This window comes from Dermacentor andersoni, chromosome 2, assembly GCF_023375885.2.
Source record: "Dermacentor andersoni chromosome 2, qqDerAnde1_hic_scaffold, whole genome shotgun sequence".
In the NCBI taxonomy this organism is placed as follows: Eukaryota; Metazoa; Arthropoda; class Arachnida; order Ixodida; family Ixodidae; genus Dermacentor; species Dermacentor andersoni.
In genome coordinates, this window is record NC_092815.1 from 206,976,437 (window position 1) to 206,988,787 (window position 12,351).

Below are 12,351 nucleotides of genomic sequence, written 5' to 3' on the forward strand. Positions count from 1 at the left end.
AAATGTCACCGCTTTCCACAGCAGCGCACGCACAATACAGTTCTGCGCTAAAACTGCTTACTAGAGTTTGAGACGATGAATCAGAGTACGTCACTAAGATAAACGCATCCGCCATCCGCGGTAGTAAGTTGTGGCTTCTGTCCAATCGGCTGCAAGAGCACGTCCCATCTCTTACCAACGAGAGCTCGAGCAGCGCAGGCCGCCAGAATTATGTTCATAAGACTGATATCGCCCTATCGTAAAACTTTCTGCGTACGTCGGCAGCTGCGACTGCCGTTTAAGTTTCGTGAATTGACTTACGCTTACTTTATGCCCAAACAGAGAAGTTCGCACCTGCGTTATCATGGCACACCCGCCTGTTATCGACTACGGCGCTAACGTTTTTTAGGAGTATGCATCGTAATCTTGTTAATTTTACGAACGTTTTTAGATTTGAGACAAAACTTCTGTCGAAATATATTTCTTACATCGAAATTTGTTCGCAAGTTGTCTTTGTGAATTTTACCCCTGGTGAATATTTCTGTGCAGCTCAATAAAGGCGGGATACTGCACGTCGCACATGATTTTAATTTACACAGCGCTTCATGCGTTTGCGAGGCAAAGAATAGCACGTTTTGTTTATTACATCAGCGAGTATTCACTTCTTCCAGCTGGCGCTCCGAAATGGTCTGGCATTTTGTTTAGCCAACTGCCATTATTTCGCCGAAAAAAAAATTTCTCCTGCAGGTCTATTGGTTTGTTGCTGATATTAGCGCATGCCACCTACGGCTTATCGTGATCGCAATCAAAGTTGTACGATTTAAGGAAGCTGAGGGACTTCTCCTTCCGAACTCTTGTCTTGAAAGAATCAATTTCAGACTGTGTCCAGCTTTTCTTGTACGTCACGTAGCGCCACACTGTTTGAAGAATGAAAAAAAAAAACACTAGTAAATGCGAGAGGCAACAGCGATGAAACAATTGCCGCGTTACAGGCGAGATCACACAGAAGCTACAAAAATTTTTTTGGTGCCGAGGAAGCCGGCAGAGCTGAAGGGCTCGTGGCCGACGCCTAGGTGGGGATGTTCGCCCAATCCCCGAATAACTCGATGGACCTTAGAATAGCGTTCTTCTGCTAGGTAATGGCAGTGAGTACGATCAAGTGGAGCCACTGTTTCTTTCACTATACCTTATAGGTCTTGTAGCCAACGAAAATTTCTTAAGTGACGGAACTGAATTTCTAGCTAATATAGCTCTGACATACTGCAATTCAAACCCATAAAACGACGCGCAGTGGTTAGGTACTCGTTCGCATTCGCGTGGCTTCAGCGAGTTGTTGTGAAGAAAGACCTGGCAAACAGAATATTCTAAGGCGCCAAGTATGCGTGTAAGTAATTTTAGCCAGCTCTAACGTGGTTCGACGGTATTATATATAGCAAATCGGCAAAATCAACACTTCTTTTTTTCCTCTTTTAGGGCAGTGGAACACATGATGCACAGCCAGGTTGCCAGATTACAAATGCCTTCGCGTGGAACCTGTGTTCGTAGCTCATTGGTCTTTAGCGTATAGTGGCTTAAAAGCTGTGATACGGTTGAGCCGTGACTTACTTCTAGCGCGAGAACTTTCGGCACGAAGCAAATTTTTTGCACGGACTGGTGTCACATCGCGTTTTCTTTGATCGCGACGCTTCGGATGTTCAAGAGATACCGCCATCATCCAGTATCGGCTTTTCACTTACAGGCCTTCAGACTGCCGCAATAAACTTTGAATAGGCTAGTCCGATGCCTAATTAGTTTGATCGCCACGCCATTCCTTCCACAGAAAGGAGTTGTCCGATCGCAATTAATATAGTCGAACGAAATTCTGCGGTAGCAACTGTTCCGCCTTTCCAATTACTCTCGGCCAGCCGTTCAGGCAAGCCAGGCTGAGACCGCTTACAACGCTTTCTTTTTTTTTAAGAAACGAAGAATGCCAACAAACAGTACATAAAAGATAAGTACTTTCGTCTACCTCACTCTACAAAAACATGCCTAATTTTGATCAGCAGTCAAAAGATGATTGCAGTTCGGTTCTATCAGGCAAGGAATGTAACGTTCGTAGTAAGCAGGCGCAGCGAGAAAGAACAAAATATTGGTAACCGGTAATAGCAACCAATTTTCACTGCAATATTTTTAATATAGCGTGCACATTTTTAAAGTAAAGCCAGTCGTGCATGGTAACGGCAAAATGTTATTATATTCGCAGTCATGGGGCACTATAACGTAAAGATATTCCAATTCTGCAATCAGCCCTCCACAATTGGTCAAAAAATGTTTAGGCCACGCCCCCTTGGCCTGTCTGTCTCGTGGCATCACGAAAACTGCGACAGCTCCCCACCTGATACGACGCGTGCACACTGGTTCTGCATGAATAGACCGAATGAAGGAAAGAAATTATTTCTGGTTCGGCGTGTTTTCACCGGTAGCTTTCTGGTTGCATCTAGGCGATTTTGGTGGTTTTGAAAGCAAACGAAAGGGACCTGCCATAAACGAGGGGAGCATTTGATTGCACTGTTCAGACAACGCTTTGGGTCACCGCCCGGTGCTTGCGCCGGTGGTTACGTACATTTAACGTCAGGAGAGTGCAATAAAAGAGATTGGAATATTTTTATGCTATATGGTACATGCACTCAATATACTTGATGTGGGGCGTTGTGGAAGATGCTGCGCCTACCTGATCCGTCTGGAAAGCACTCGAGCTGAACCAGATACTTGCAGTTGTCAGTGTCCAGTATGAGGGATCTGCTTTTAGCTGTAGAAAAAGAACAAGGGGATGACGCAGCCAGTTATTGTCAGTCATACGATGTGCTCGGAGCTCCAGTTTATTATAGTGAAATCGTGAAGCCCATGAAATAGTTTTGTCCTTGTGTGACAGCTACATACAAAACAAATACCTTCTCTTCATGTCGCATTAAATGCTGAGGCACAGAGCGAAAATGACTTGCATTTCAGTCGCAGAGCGGCCCACTCTGACTAAGCTTTGTTCTCACCTTGGATTGCTTTAAATGAACTGATGGAAGAATATTCGACGGACATATGTCAATTGCATGCTATTTAAAAAAAAAGAACTTCTGAAGTTGTTTTGTGGGAAAATCAACGCTTGAACACTTGCCTGCGGTGACGAACGTGCCTGTGATACGTACATAACAAGCTATAGACACTGCAGGTGGACATTACAGTAACGCCGAAATTTTAATGCACCCGGAATGCAGGTGCGCCGAATGACTGAATTATCTTGGCAAGCACCACGCTGAAACACAATGTGATTTTGAAACAAACGCCAATTTTCCTCTCATCTTTTCGTCAACTGTAAATAACGCGTATTTCTACTGCAGCATTGTTAGAAGCATTTGGCACGACACGAAATGCACGGACATGAAGTGACGGGCCGAGTTCTAGCTTCCAACTGATTTATTCGGGAGAACTTAGGCCGAAGTAAACATCAGGCGCATGCGTATAAAAACAGCATTCCCTCCACAGACAGCAACAAAGAAGGACCTTCAACTTCCTTCAACTATTTTTACGACTCGCAGCTATTATTTATAACCACTGTGATTGCCATGATAATCTCAAACATTGTACTTATTGAAGACAGATAAAGAGATTGGTACCAGTGTTCAAAAGAACGTCGGTGGCGCTTTATGATTATGTTAAGTTACTACAAGTACGTGACTTATACGTACTTGGTTAGGAGCGCGACAATGCACATAGGAAGTGAGAAATTTGACAGGACAGAGCGCTGTTATCGTGTCGCTTCTCTCATTTCTCATGTATGTCGTCGCGCTGCTAACCAAAGATGCAACATTACCAACACGCCCTTTCAGCCACTCTTGCAGCGTCTACAGCAACGTAGTTGTACAGTCGCACTCTTTACAAGATGAAAGCGCATATTTATTTCTGACAAGATCCCTTTTCGGTTCTATTCTATGAGATTCTGGTCCTGGTAACCGTATGAGATCACTTTTAATGCCGCGACGCCATTTAGAGTACCACACATTGAACCTCCAGACTAGAGGTTACGGCAAACTAAGGTTAAAAGAAGAGTGCACGGTAGCATTTTTACCGCGATACTGTAACTGTATTGTGAGGGTTCCGAATACATTTAAACAGCACCTCTTAGTTAATCAAAACAACAAGAAATATTGCGCAAGAAACGTTTTCTCATACCGTGATCTGTATAGACGTACGGAAATGAGGAGTAAACAAAAATCCACAAGAGCTACCACTCTAAAAAAAAATATATATATATATGTTACTGTGACTGCTCGCATACTTCCGTCTCCAAGGTCCCTCTCCAGCTTGTTGCTCCCGTCGACAGCGGTGTACAAGTATCTGCGAATGAAAACGTCAAGTTGTTGCCTTTCTTCGTCAGCATGATGAACGACTGAATGGCGCTTATAGAAGAAATGGTATCAACCGTAAGTGTATTACAGTATTTCCGTAACTATTGCTGTACTTATTGGGTTGCAAAATACATCCTATTTGCAGAACGAATAGGCGAAAGGCTTTTGTCATTCATTCTCATGTCCAATTCAAGGTGCGAATTGTTATGCAGCGCCGCGAAAATCGTGGTATCTGCTTGCGCGCTAGCGCTTTGTAAACTGAAAAAGTGTGGTTCACCTGCCGCGGAGGCTTACGAGCTACGGTGTTGCGTTGCTAAGCAGGAGGCTGCTGGATCAAATCTCGGTCGCGGTGGCCACATTTATACGGGGGCGAAACTCAAAAGCGCCTGGGTGCCACGCCCTGGGGGCACGTTAAAGATCCGTTGGTGATCCAAATCAATCCGGAGCCCTTCACAACGGCGTGTCTCATATTCGGATCGTGGTTCTGGCACGTAAAACCACAGAATTCAATTCAAGAATGTGGATAACTTTTCAGGTTCATTTTCTTTTCTTTCGTTAGCGCAGCTTTGTCTTTTTATCAATAAAAACTTGCGCTTCCCTACCGGACAATACGGAATTTATGGTGTCGCAAGATCCCCGTCTGAAACTTTATAGAAAACTGTTCGTACGTGCCGTTCATCTAAGCATTTATTATATTAAGCTCTCTTTCTGAGCACTGATTTGCTTTTCAAGAAGTACAATGCACCTACGTCGAGGACAAGATCCAATACTCATTTCCTGCTACTATGAAAAGAGCATCGCCAGATATTCATTGATCCGTTATATATGCAAATGCTAGGGACACTGAGTCGTTTTATTAATGGATATTTACTATTGGCTCTTTTACCGTCTGTCTAGTTGGATTCGAAGAAAGCGTATATCTCGCACTAATAATCACATTGTTCATTTTGTTGACCACTTAGATTTGAGTAATAAGACTGCAGAGAAAATTAGGTTGCAGGCTTAAATGCTGTCAGCTAGGGGGGACTATCTGCGTTCACAAATATTACGGCGTGATCATAAGCCGATATGTTTCACTCAAGGAAATTTAGGCGATCGACTAACAGCGAACATGAGCAACCTGTGTTTTGACGTTGCTCCTGCGTTCACGCGGACAGTCAGGATGGCCACAATGAGCCCACCCCTCACGTAAAACCCCGTCGTGGGCATTTGATGCACCAGAAACCAATAAATAAATCATGTTAGGGACGGACGGCCAATAAATCAGTCACTTGCTGTGCCGGCTAATACGCACAGCACACCACCTTTTCCGCTTTGACGCACATTACGATACGAGTGATGCGAAAGATACGCCTTTTTGTAAACCTAATGGCCAGTAATCCTAGGATGCAAATGACATGTAGCACGCTCGCAGTATAATAAATATTTGGAAAATCTAGTCAACTAGAACTGCCATTGACTTACGTATTTATTGGTCTCTTGAGAGGGTGCGCTTTTATAGCCTCGCGCACTATAATCGTCTAAACTAAGTCGGATCAGAAAATTAGGCCGTAATTTGCCAGGAAAAAACATTTTTGTGGTTCTCCTGGAATTCACTGCATTAGATTCTGCAAGCAATTTCAGCCTATTGCTATATTCAATTCCCAGTATTTGCAGTACGCCTCCTCATTTGTTGGGAATATTCCTTCTGTCAAAGAGTGCAAGGAACAACTTTAAGATAATGAACGTTCAACATTCACTAAACAACGACTGCCTACACATGTTATAATACGATCTACCCATTGGATTGCATATGTCATGAAAATCGCATGTGCTTCGGAGGATCGAGAATCGGCTCAATTATTTACCACATCTTTCTTTTTTTACTTATTTTTCGAGTTATCAAGAGTTCGTAGCGCAGTCGAGTACGTCTGAGTACGCTTGAAAAACTTACGGCGTCATCTTGCATTCTGCTGTGGAGTTGACGGAATAGCAGACGTAGTCACCGCGATGTGACTGATCAATGCTTTCCGGTGCGCAGAACGCAGATTGATTTGGTGGTATCCATACTGCCCACGAATCCGCGCTGAAGCCGCATCTTAGTATCTGCGGAGAGAGAGAGAGAGAGATAAGTCATAAGGGAAATGTCGGGAATTTAACCAGGCTGAGCTCGGTAGGCTACCCTGTACTGGGGAAGCGGCAAAGGGCATTGAAAGAGGAAATGCCCAACACTGCGACGTTGAATTTTTACCTATCACAAATGAGCATACCAGGCTCGCTTCCTTTGCGGAGGCACGCCCGTGCTTCGGTCATTGCGTCGGCTTGAATAGACAACTTCAAAAACATTTCCTGCGTCATGACGCAGACATAGTCGGAAGATGCAGCAACGTACCTTTTCTAGACTAAATCTTTCTAGCGGCTCTGTATTGCATGCTTCATCATAAGATGCTAACGCCGTCACGAAACAGGCACAGCAGGCTGCTACTGCGAGCATGACGTCACGAAAAGCAAGCATTCCTTCTTTTCTTGGTAGCTTTCCTCGGCAAAGGATCCAAAACGTAGTGTAGATCCTATCCGCGTGGCTGCGTCCTTAAATAGCACGGAGCGGTACATACTGACTGGCGTCCCGCCCAGCACGTAGGTTGTTGACTGCAGCTGATAATCACAGTGCTTGAAAAATGAAGGTTTAGTAAATATACGGCAACGGATAACTACCGGAACTGCACAAGATATGCACCTACGTGTACATCGGGCATCCTGCATGGCAGTTTTATTTTGATAAACCATTCAGTACACGCGTGTAGTGCGGTGATAAAGCTTACGTTTTTTTTTAAATAGTGTGAGCAACTTCCCGCTTGCAATTTCTTTCATTTGCTTTTTTTATAGCTACACTGTCCTACATGTTCAAAAAACTAAGTTCATGAGCGACTGCAACACATGCAGTGAGTGAAGGACGCGTTCATGCGGTAGCTCTACAGAGCAAAGTATTTCTAGGTAATATACTTGACTATAAGCTTAATTTCATTCTACACATCAAATATCTCAAAGCCAAATGTCTAAAAGCAATGAACTTACTGAAGATTCAGTCTCACACAACAAGGGGTAGCGGCAGGAAGTGTTTAATGAATCTTCACAAGAGCCTTATTCGATCACCATTAGACTATAGTACCGTAGTATACAACTCTGCCGCCCCGAGCGCACTAAAATTGCTGAATCCCATCCACGATCTGGTTATCCACCTGGCCACCGGCGCTTCCTGAACAAGCCCCATTGAACGCTTATATGTAGTATCACATGAATGGTCACTCCATCTGCATAGATCATATATGAACTCCACGTATTTCCTCAAAGTGCACTCTAATATTGAGCATCCGTGTTCTAAAACCATCAACCATTCGACGTGCATTGCACTTTTCTATAATCTAGCCTCTGCGATGAAGCCTTTTTCACTACTTGTGAGGGAGCTTAGCGTGGAAATGGATGTCCCATTCTTCGAACATCGCTTCACACTTCTAGCTAAGCAGCTAGCGCCTTAGGGGTGGCAGCTGATAGAACGTGATGTATTTTTTGTGAGAGTTACAAAATACTTATCAGAACTCAGAATTCGTATGCATTTCCATGAACTCCAATCGAAGTACTCTTGCTCTGAGTTCTGCACCGACCTCAGTCACATGCTGGCGTATCTTATGCGGTTGTTGAGTCCTTTTTCTCTGAATCAGATGTATTGGACCCTCATACAAGTATCTTCACTCCAGTAGCCTATGCAGTACTGTCTGCGGTTAAAGACATAAAGATTTTAAAACAAGAGAAAGTAATATTATTTACGGACTCTTTATGTGTCGCAAAAGCACTTATATCCTTAAGGAAACACAAAAAGTGTGTTTTATTGAGCTTTGCTCATCGTTGCGCAATATTTATTCTGCTCGTAGACATGTGACAACATACTATGATCCTGGCCATAGATGTGTCGAGGTTGATCTGCTAGAAGACGAAAAGGCCACATTAATTACATCGCGAGCTATTAATCCTACCGCTGCTGTTCCTGCTACAGACCTTAAGTCTTTTTTGGCGAACTAAACTGCGAAGCCACTGGCAACGCTTGCCCGACACTGAAACAAACAATAAGCTCCGCTTGATTATGCAAATGTAGGTTTCTGTAATAAGCATGTGACAGCCCCTGGGCAACCTGCGTCCGGAAATCCCCAGACTGGCTCTTCTTGAGCTGCTTCTTGATGGTCTGCACCACCCGCTCGGCTGCACCATTTGAGGCAGGGTGGTAAGGCGAAAGCATCATTCGGCTGATTCCGTTCTACGTCAGCCATGCCCGGTACTCTGTGCTGGCGAAAGCAGGACCATTGTCGCGCACGATGGCGTCCGGCAACCCCTGGGCGGCAAAGACCTGTCACAACGCTACAATGGTGATGGAGTGGTGACAGGTACAACCTTAACCTATTTCGAAAAAGCGTCCACCACCACTAAGAAGTAATGGCTCTTGAAGGGCCCCCCAAAATCCACATGCAGGCGAGCCCAGGGTCTCTGTGAGAATCTCAAGTGGGTGATCTCCCCATGATGTGAGGCCCGCTGATGTTCCTGGCAGACTTGACAGCTCTGCAGCATATGAACGATGTCCTGGTCCAGGCCAGGCCACCAAACGTGGGACCGGGCCACCTTCTTGGTCTTTTCCACGCCAGAATGACCCGCGTGCAGCAACTGCAGGATCCTGGACCGGAGGCTGTGTGGGATCACCACCCTGGAACCACACAGTAGGCAGCTCTGCTGCAGGTTCAGCTCAGCGGCCTTGGGGCTATAGTCCCGCTGAACCAATTCCTTTCCTCCATACGGGACACCGCCTTGACCGCCTGACACAGGACTGGGTCCCGGCTTGTCACCTGCGATACCGCAGATCTGGAGAGTACCTCCGGGTACGCGTGCTCCAGCATGAACACTTCAGCAAGTTCTGGAACAGCAGCAGGTACCTCTGGCAGGGGCAGGCGGCTCAGGGCATCAGCGGGTCCATCCCCGGACGGTAAACCAGCTGGTAACACTAGGTTCCCTGCCTCAAGGCCCAGCTCGAGGTGCTCAAGGCCCAACACTCGAGGTGATACCTCCACGGGAACTGCCTTGTCACGTCACAGCAGCCCCAACAGCAGCTTGTGGCCCATGACCGCCTCGAGTGTACCACGATCCACTCGGGTTCATGATCGGGGAAGGGTCTCGTTCACGAGGGAGGGAGCGTCTGTCCGTTGGACAGACGCTCTGCAGCCTGGTAGTGATGAGCGATGACTGATCGCCGAGGCGCTGTGCTCGTCCGTATTTATTTGGTGCGGTGACCAATGTTGGCCACCGAGCCTGGCAGGCCACCGAGCCTGGCGGGCTAACGAATATTATGCCCGGAGGGGCGTCACATGCTTTGTACAGTTTCTGGCCCTGCGCTACGGAAACACGACGAACTGACGTCCTATTCTGTCATCTCAGAATATGACACACATATAGTACTCACAATTTTCCATTGACTGGTAATGAACCTCCAATCTGTGGTAAATGTGGTAAGAGGCTGACCGTCCTCCACGTTCTCTTCGACTATCGTAAACCCGAAAGACAGAGAAAGAAGCATTTTCCTCGAGCATACCGCTATTGTGTACTTCTCTATGCCCCCCCCCCCCTCCGCCCCCGCAGAGGTGTCTGAGTCACACCAGCGTTGGGCCCTCCCGCGAGTAACCGTGCGTGTCTTTGCCGTGGCCGGAGAAAAGGGGATCCTGGGGTTTGAGCAAATGCTGAGTGCTTGGACGTTGATGACCCCTTGGTGTAGTCGCAACACACCCTTTTGACCTCGGCTTCCCGTAGACGGCTCCCCCGCGCGGACCCACCCGAGGGAAATCGGTAGTTCGCTTTTCCTGTACACCTCTCCAATCTTCGCCTTTCTCTCTCACTTGGAATCTTTCGTGCCCTATCGTTATTTCGCCTTCTTCCAATTTCCTAGGCAGCAAGTGTTAACCTTGTGTGGTTAGGCAACCTTCGGTACACGATATTTGATTAAAGTAGTTCCGTAGAGCTGGCGCATGCAGGGCCTGGCCTTTCAGGATCCTGCAGCGTGCCCTCGTTGGCCTGCGTGGTGGTTGGCTGGCGCCGCTGCAAAATTTATTATATGTAGCCATGGCAACTTCCTTTCCCCCACTTCCTGATCGCCCTCTAAAACGAGGGCGCACCGAAGACTCAGTTTTTTTTGGCAACCGAGCACAGAACTTTCGCCGTTTTCACGTAATCCACTCTGATAAACCTGAAAAGACAGTGAGAGCGATCTCGCGCTTCGTCGTCTCGGAATCTCTGACTGAAGTTTTCGGTTCCGGTTACCAGGCATCGAAAATGGCAAGCGGTGATCTGCTTCTGGACCTCCCCGATCAGAAACAACATGAAATACTGCCAATCTTGTGTCATTTGGGGATGCTCCAGTAAGAGTGACCCCACACCGTACCATCAATACCACTGTGGCGTTGTCTCCGATGCTGATTTGATATAACTGTCTGAAGCTGAACTTCTAGTGGGAAGAATGATCGGAATGAGATCAATGTTAAGCGTATTAAAATGAGGCGTGACGGAAAATAAATCGGTGCTAAACAGCTAATATTTACATTTAACTCAAGGGTCCTGCCCGACATTATTGAGGCAGGATATGTGGCGTTCCAGGTCACTCCGCATGCCCCAAATCCCCTGCGATGTTTTATGTGCTAGCGATTGGGACACAGCTCACAGAACTGCCGCGGCCGTCAGACTTCTGCGAAATGCGGTGCAAACGAACGCCTCTCTGAATCATGTTAAAACACCCTGCACTGCGAACTGTGTTGGGGAGCACGTCCCGTACTCGCGGTCCTGCCCATCCTGGGAAAAATAAAAGGAAATTGTGAAACTAAAAGTAAAAGAAAATATATCATTCAAGGAGGCACGCAGGCGGGTGTCCTACCTGCCCAAAGTCCGTTCTGCCTAATGGACGCGTCAGGGGGCAACACGACAATGGCACCCGGAGACTGTACGGCACACACAGTGTGAGCCGCCGGTGACGCCAACCACCCCCTCTGCAGCTACTGTTGCTCTGCCGTCCCAGAAGAGGGAGCCATCGACATCCAGGCTGGTGGCTGCAGTGGTCTTGTCCCCCAAGACGATGCCATCACGTCTAACAAAGTGCTGGCGAGAGCGGGTATCGAGCGCCCCGCAAGAAGCCATGGACTCCACTCCCACGCAAGCGGCGCAGCTAGGGCTTAGAGACCAGCGAGAAGCTCTTGACTGCTCCAAAAAAGAGAAACCTCGAATCACAGTGCCCGCAAGGGCCTCTGTAAGCTAACTCTATTTTCTTAAACACACAGCACAAACCTCTTTTTAATATGGGTGCTCAAATAATTCATTGCAACGTCAGAGGTCTCCTCCACAATCTCGACGATGTTAAAGAACTCCGCAAACTTAGTCCCAGGGTGCTGTGTGTTCAGGAAAGGCACCTAAAACACAAACAAATTTCATTTCACAATATACTATTTTTCGTAAAGACCATGATAATGTTGTCGTGTCATCTGGCGGTGTGACTATTATAGTCGATAGACGTGTAGGCTGCCACGAAAAAAAGCCTCCATGCCCCCGTATAGAGGGAGCTCCTGTTCAAGCGGTTTTGTTTAGTAAGCTAGCTCTTATCAGCTCTAAATGCCTCCCTCCCAAATATCAACTTAATAAAACCGAATTTGTAAATTTATATTGTCAGGATCTAAACGCGCTTAACACTTTGTGGGGAGACTCCCGTTGCGATGTAAGGGGGCCGTTAATAGTAAACTTTCTCAATTGCTCTGGTACATGCTTGCTCAATAAAGGGCTGACGTTCCATAGCGTACCGCTATGGAACGCTATGGCTTAAGCTATAGCCATATTAAGCTATAGCCAAATAGCCATATGGCTATGGCTATTTGACTTAAGCATATTATCCAGCACTCTCCTATACCTCGAGTGGAGTGTTATTAAGAACCCTTAGGGAAGT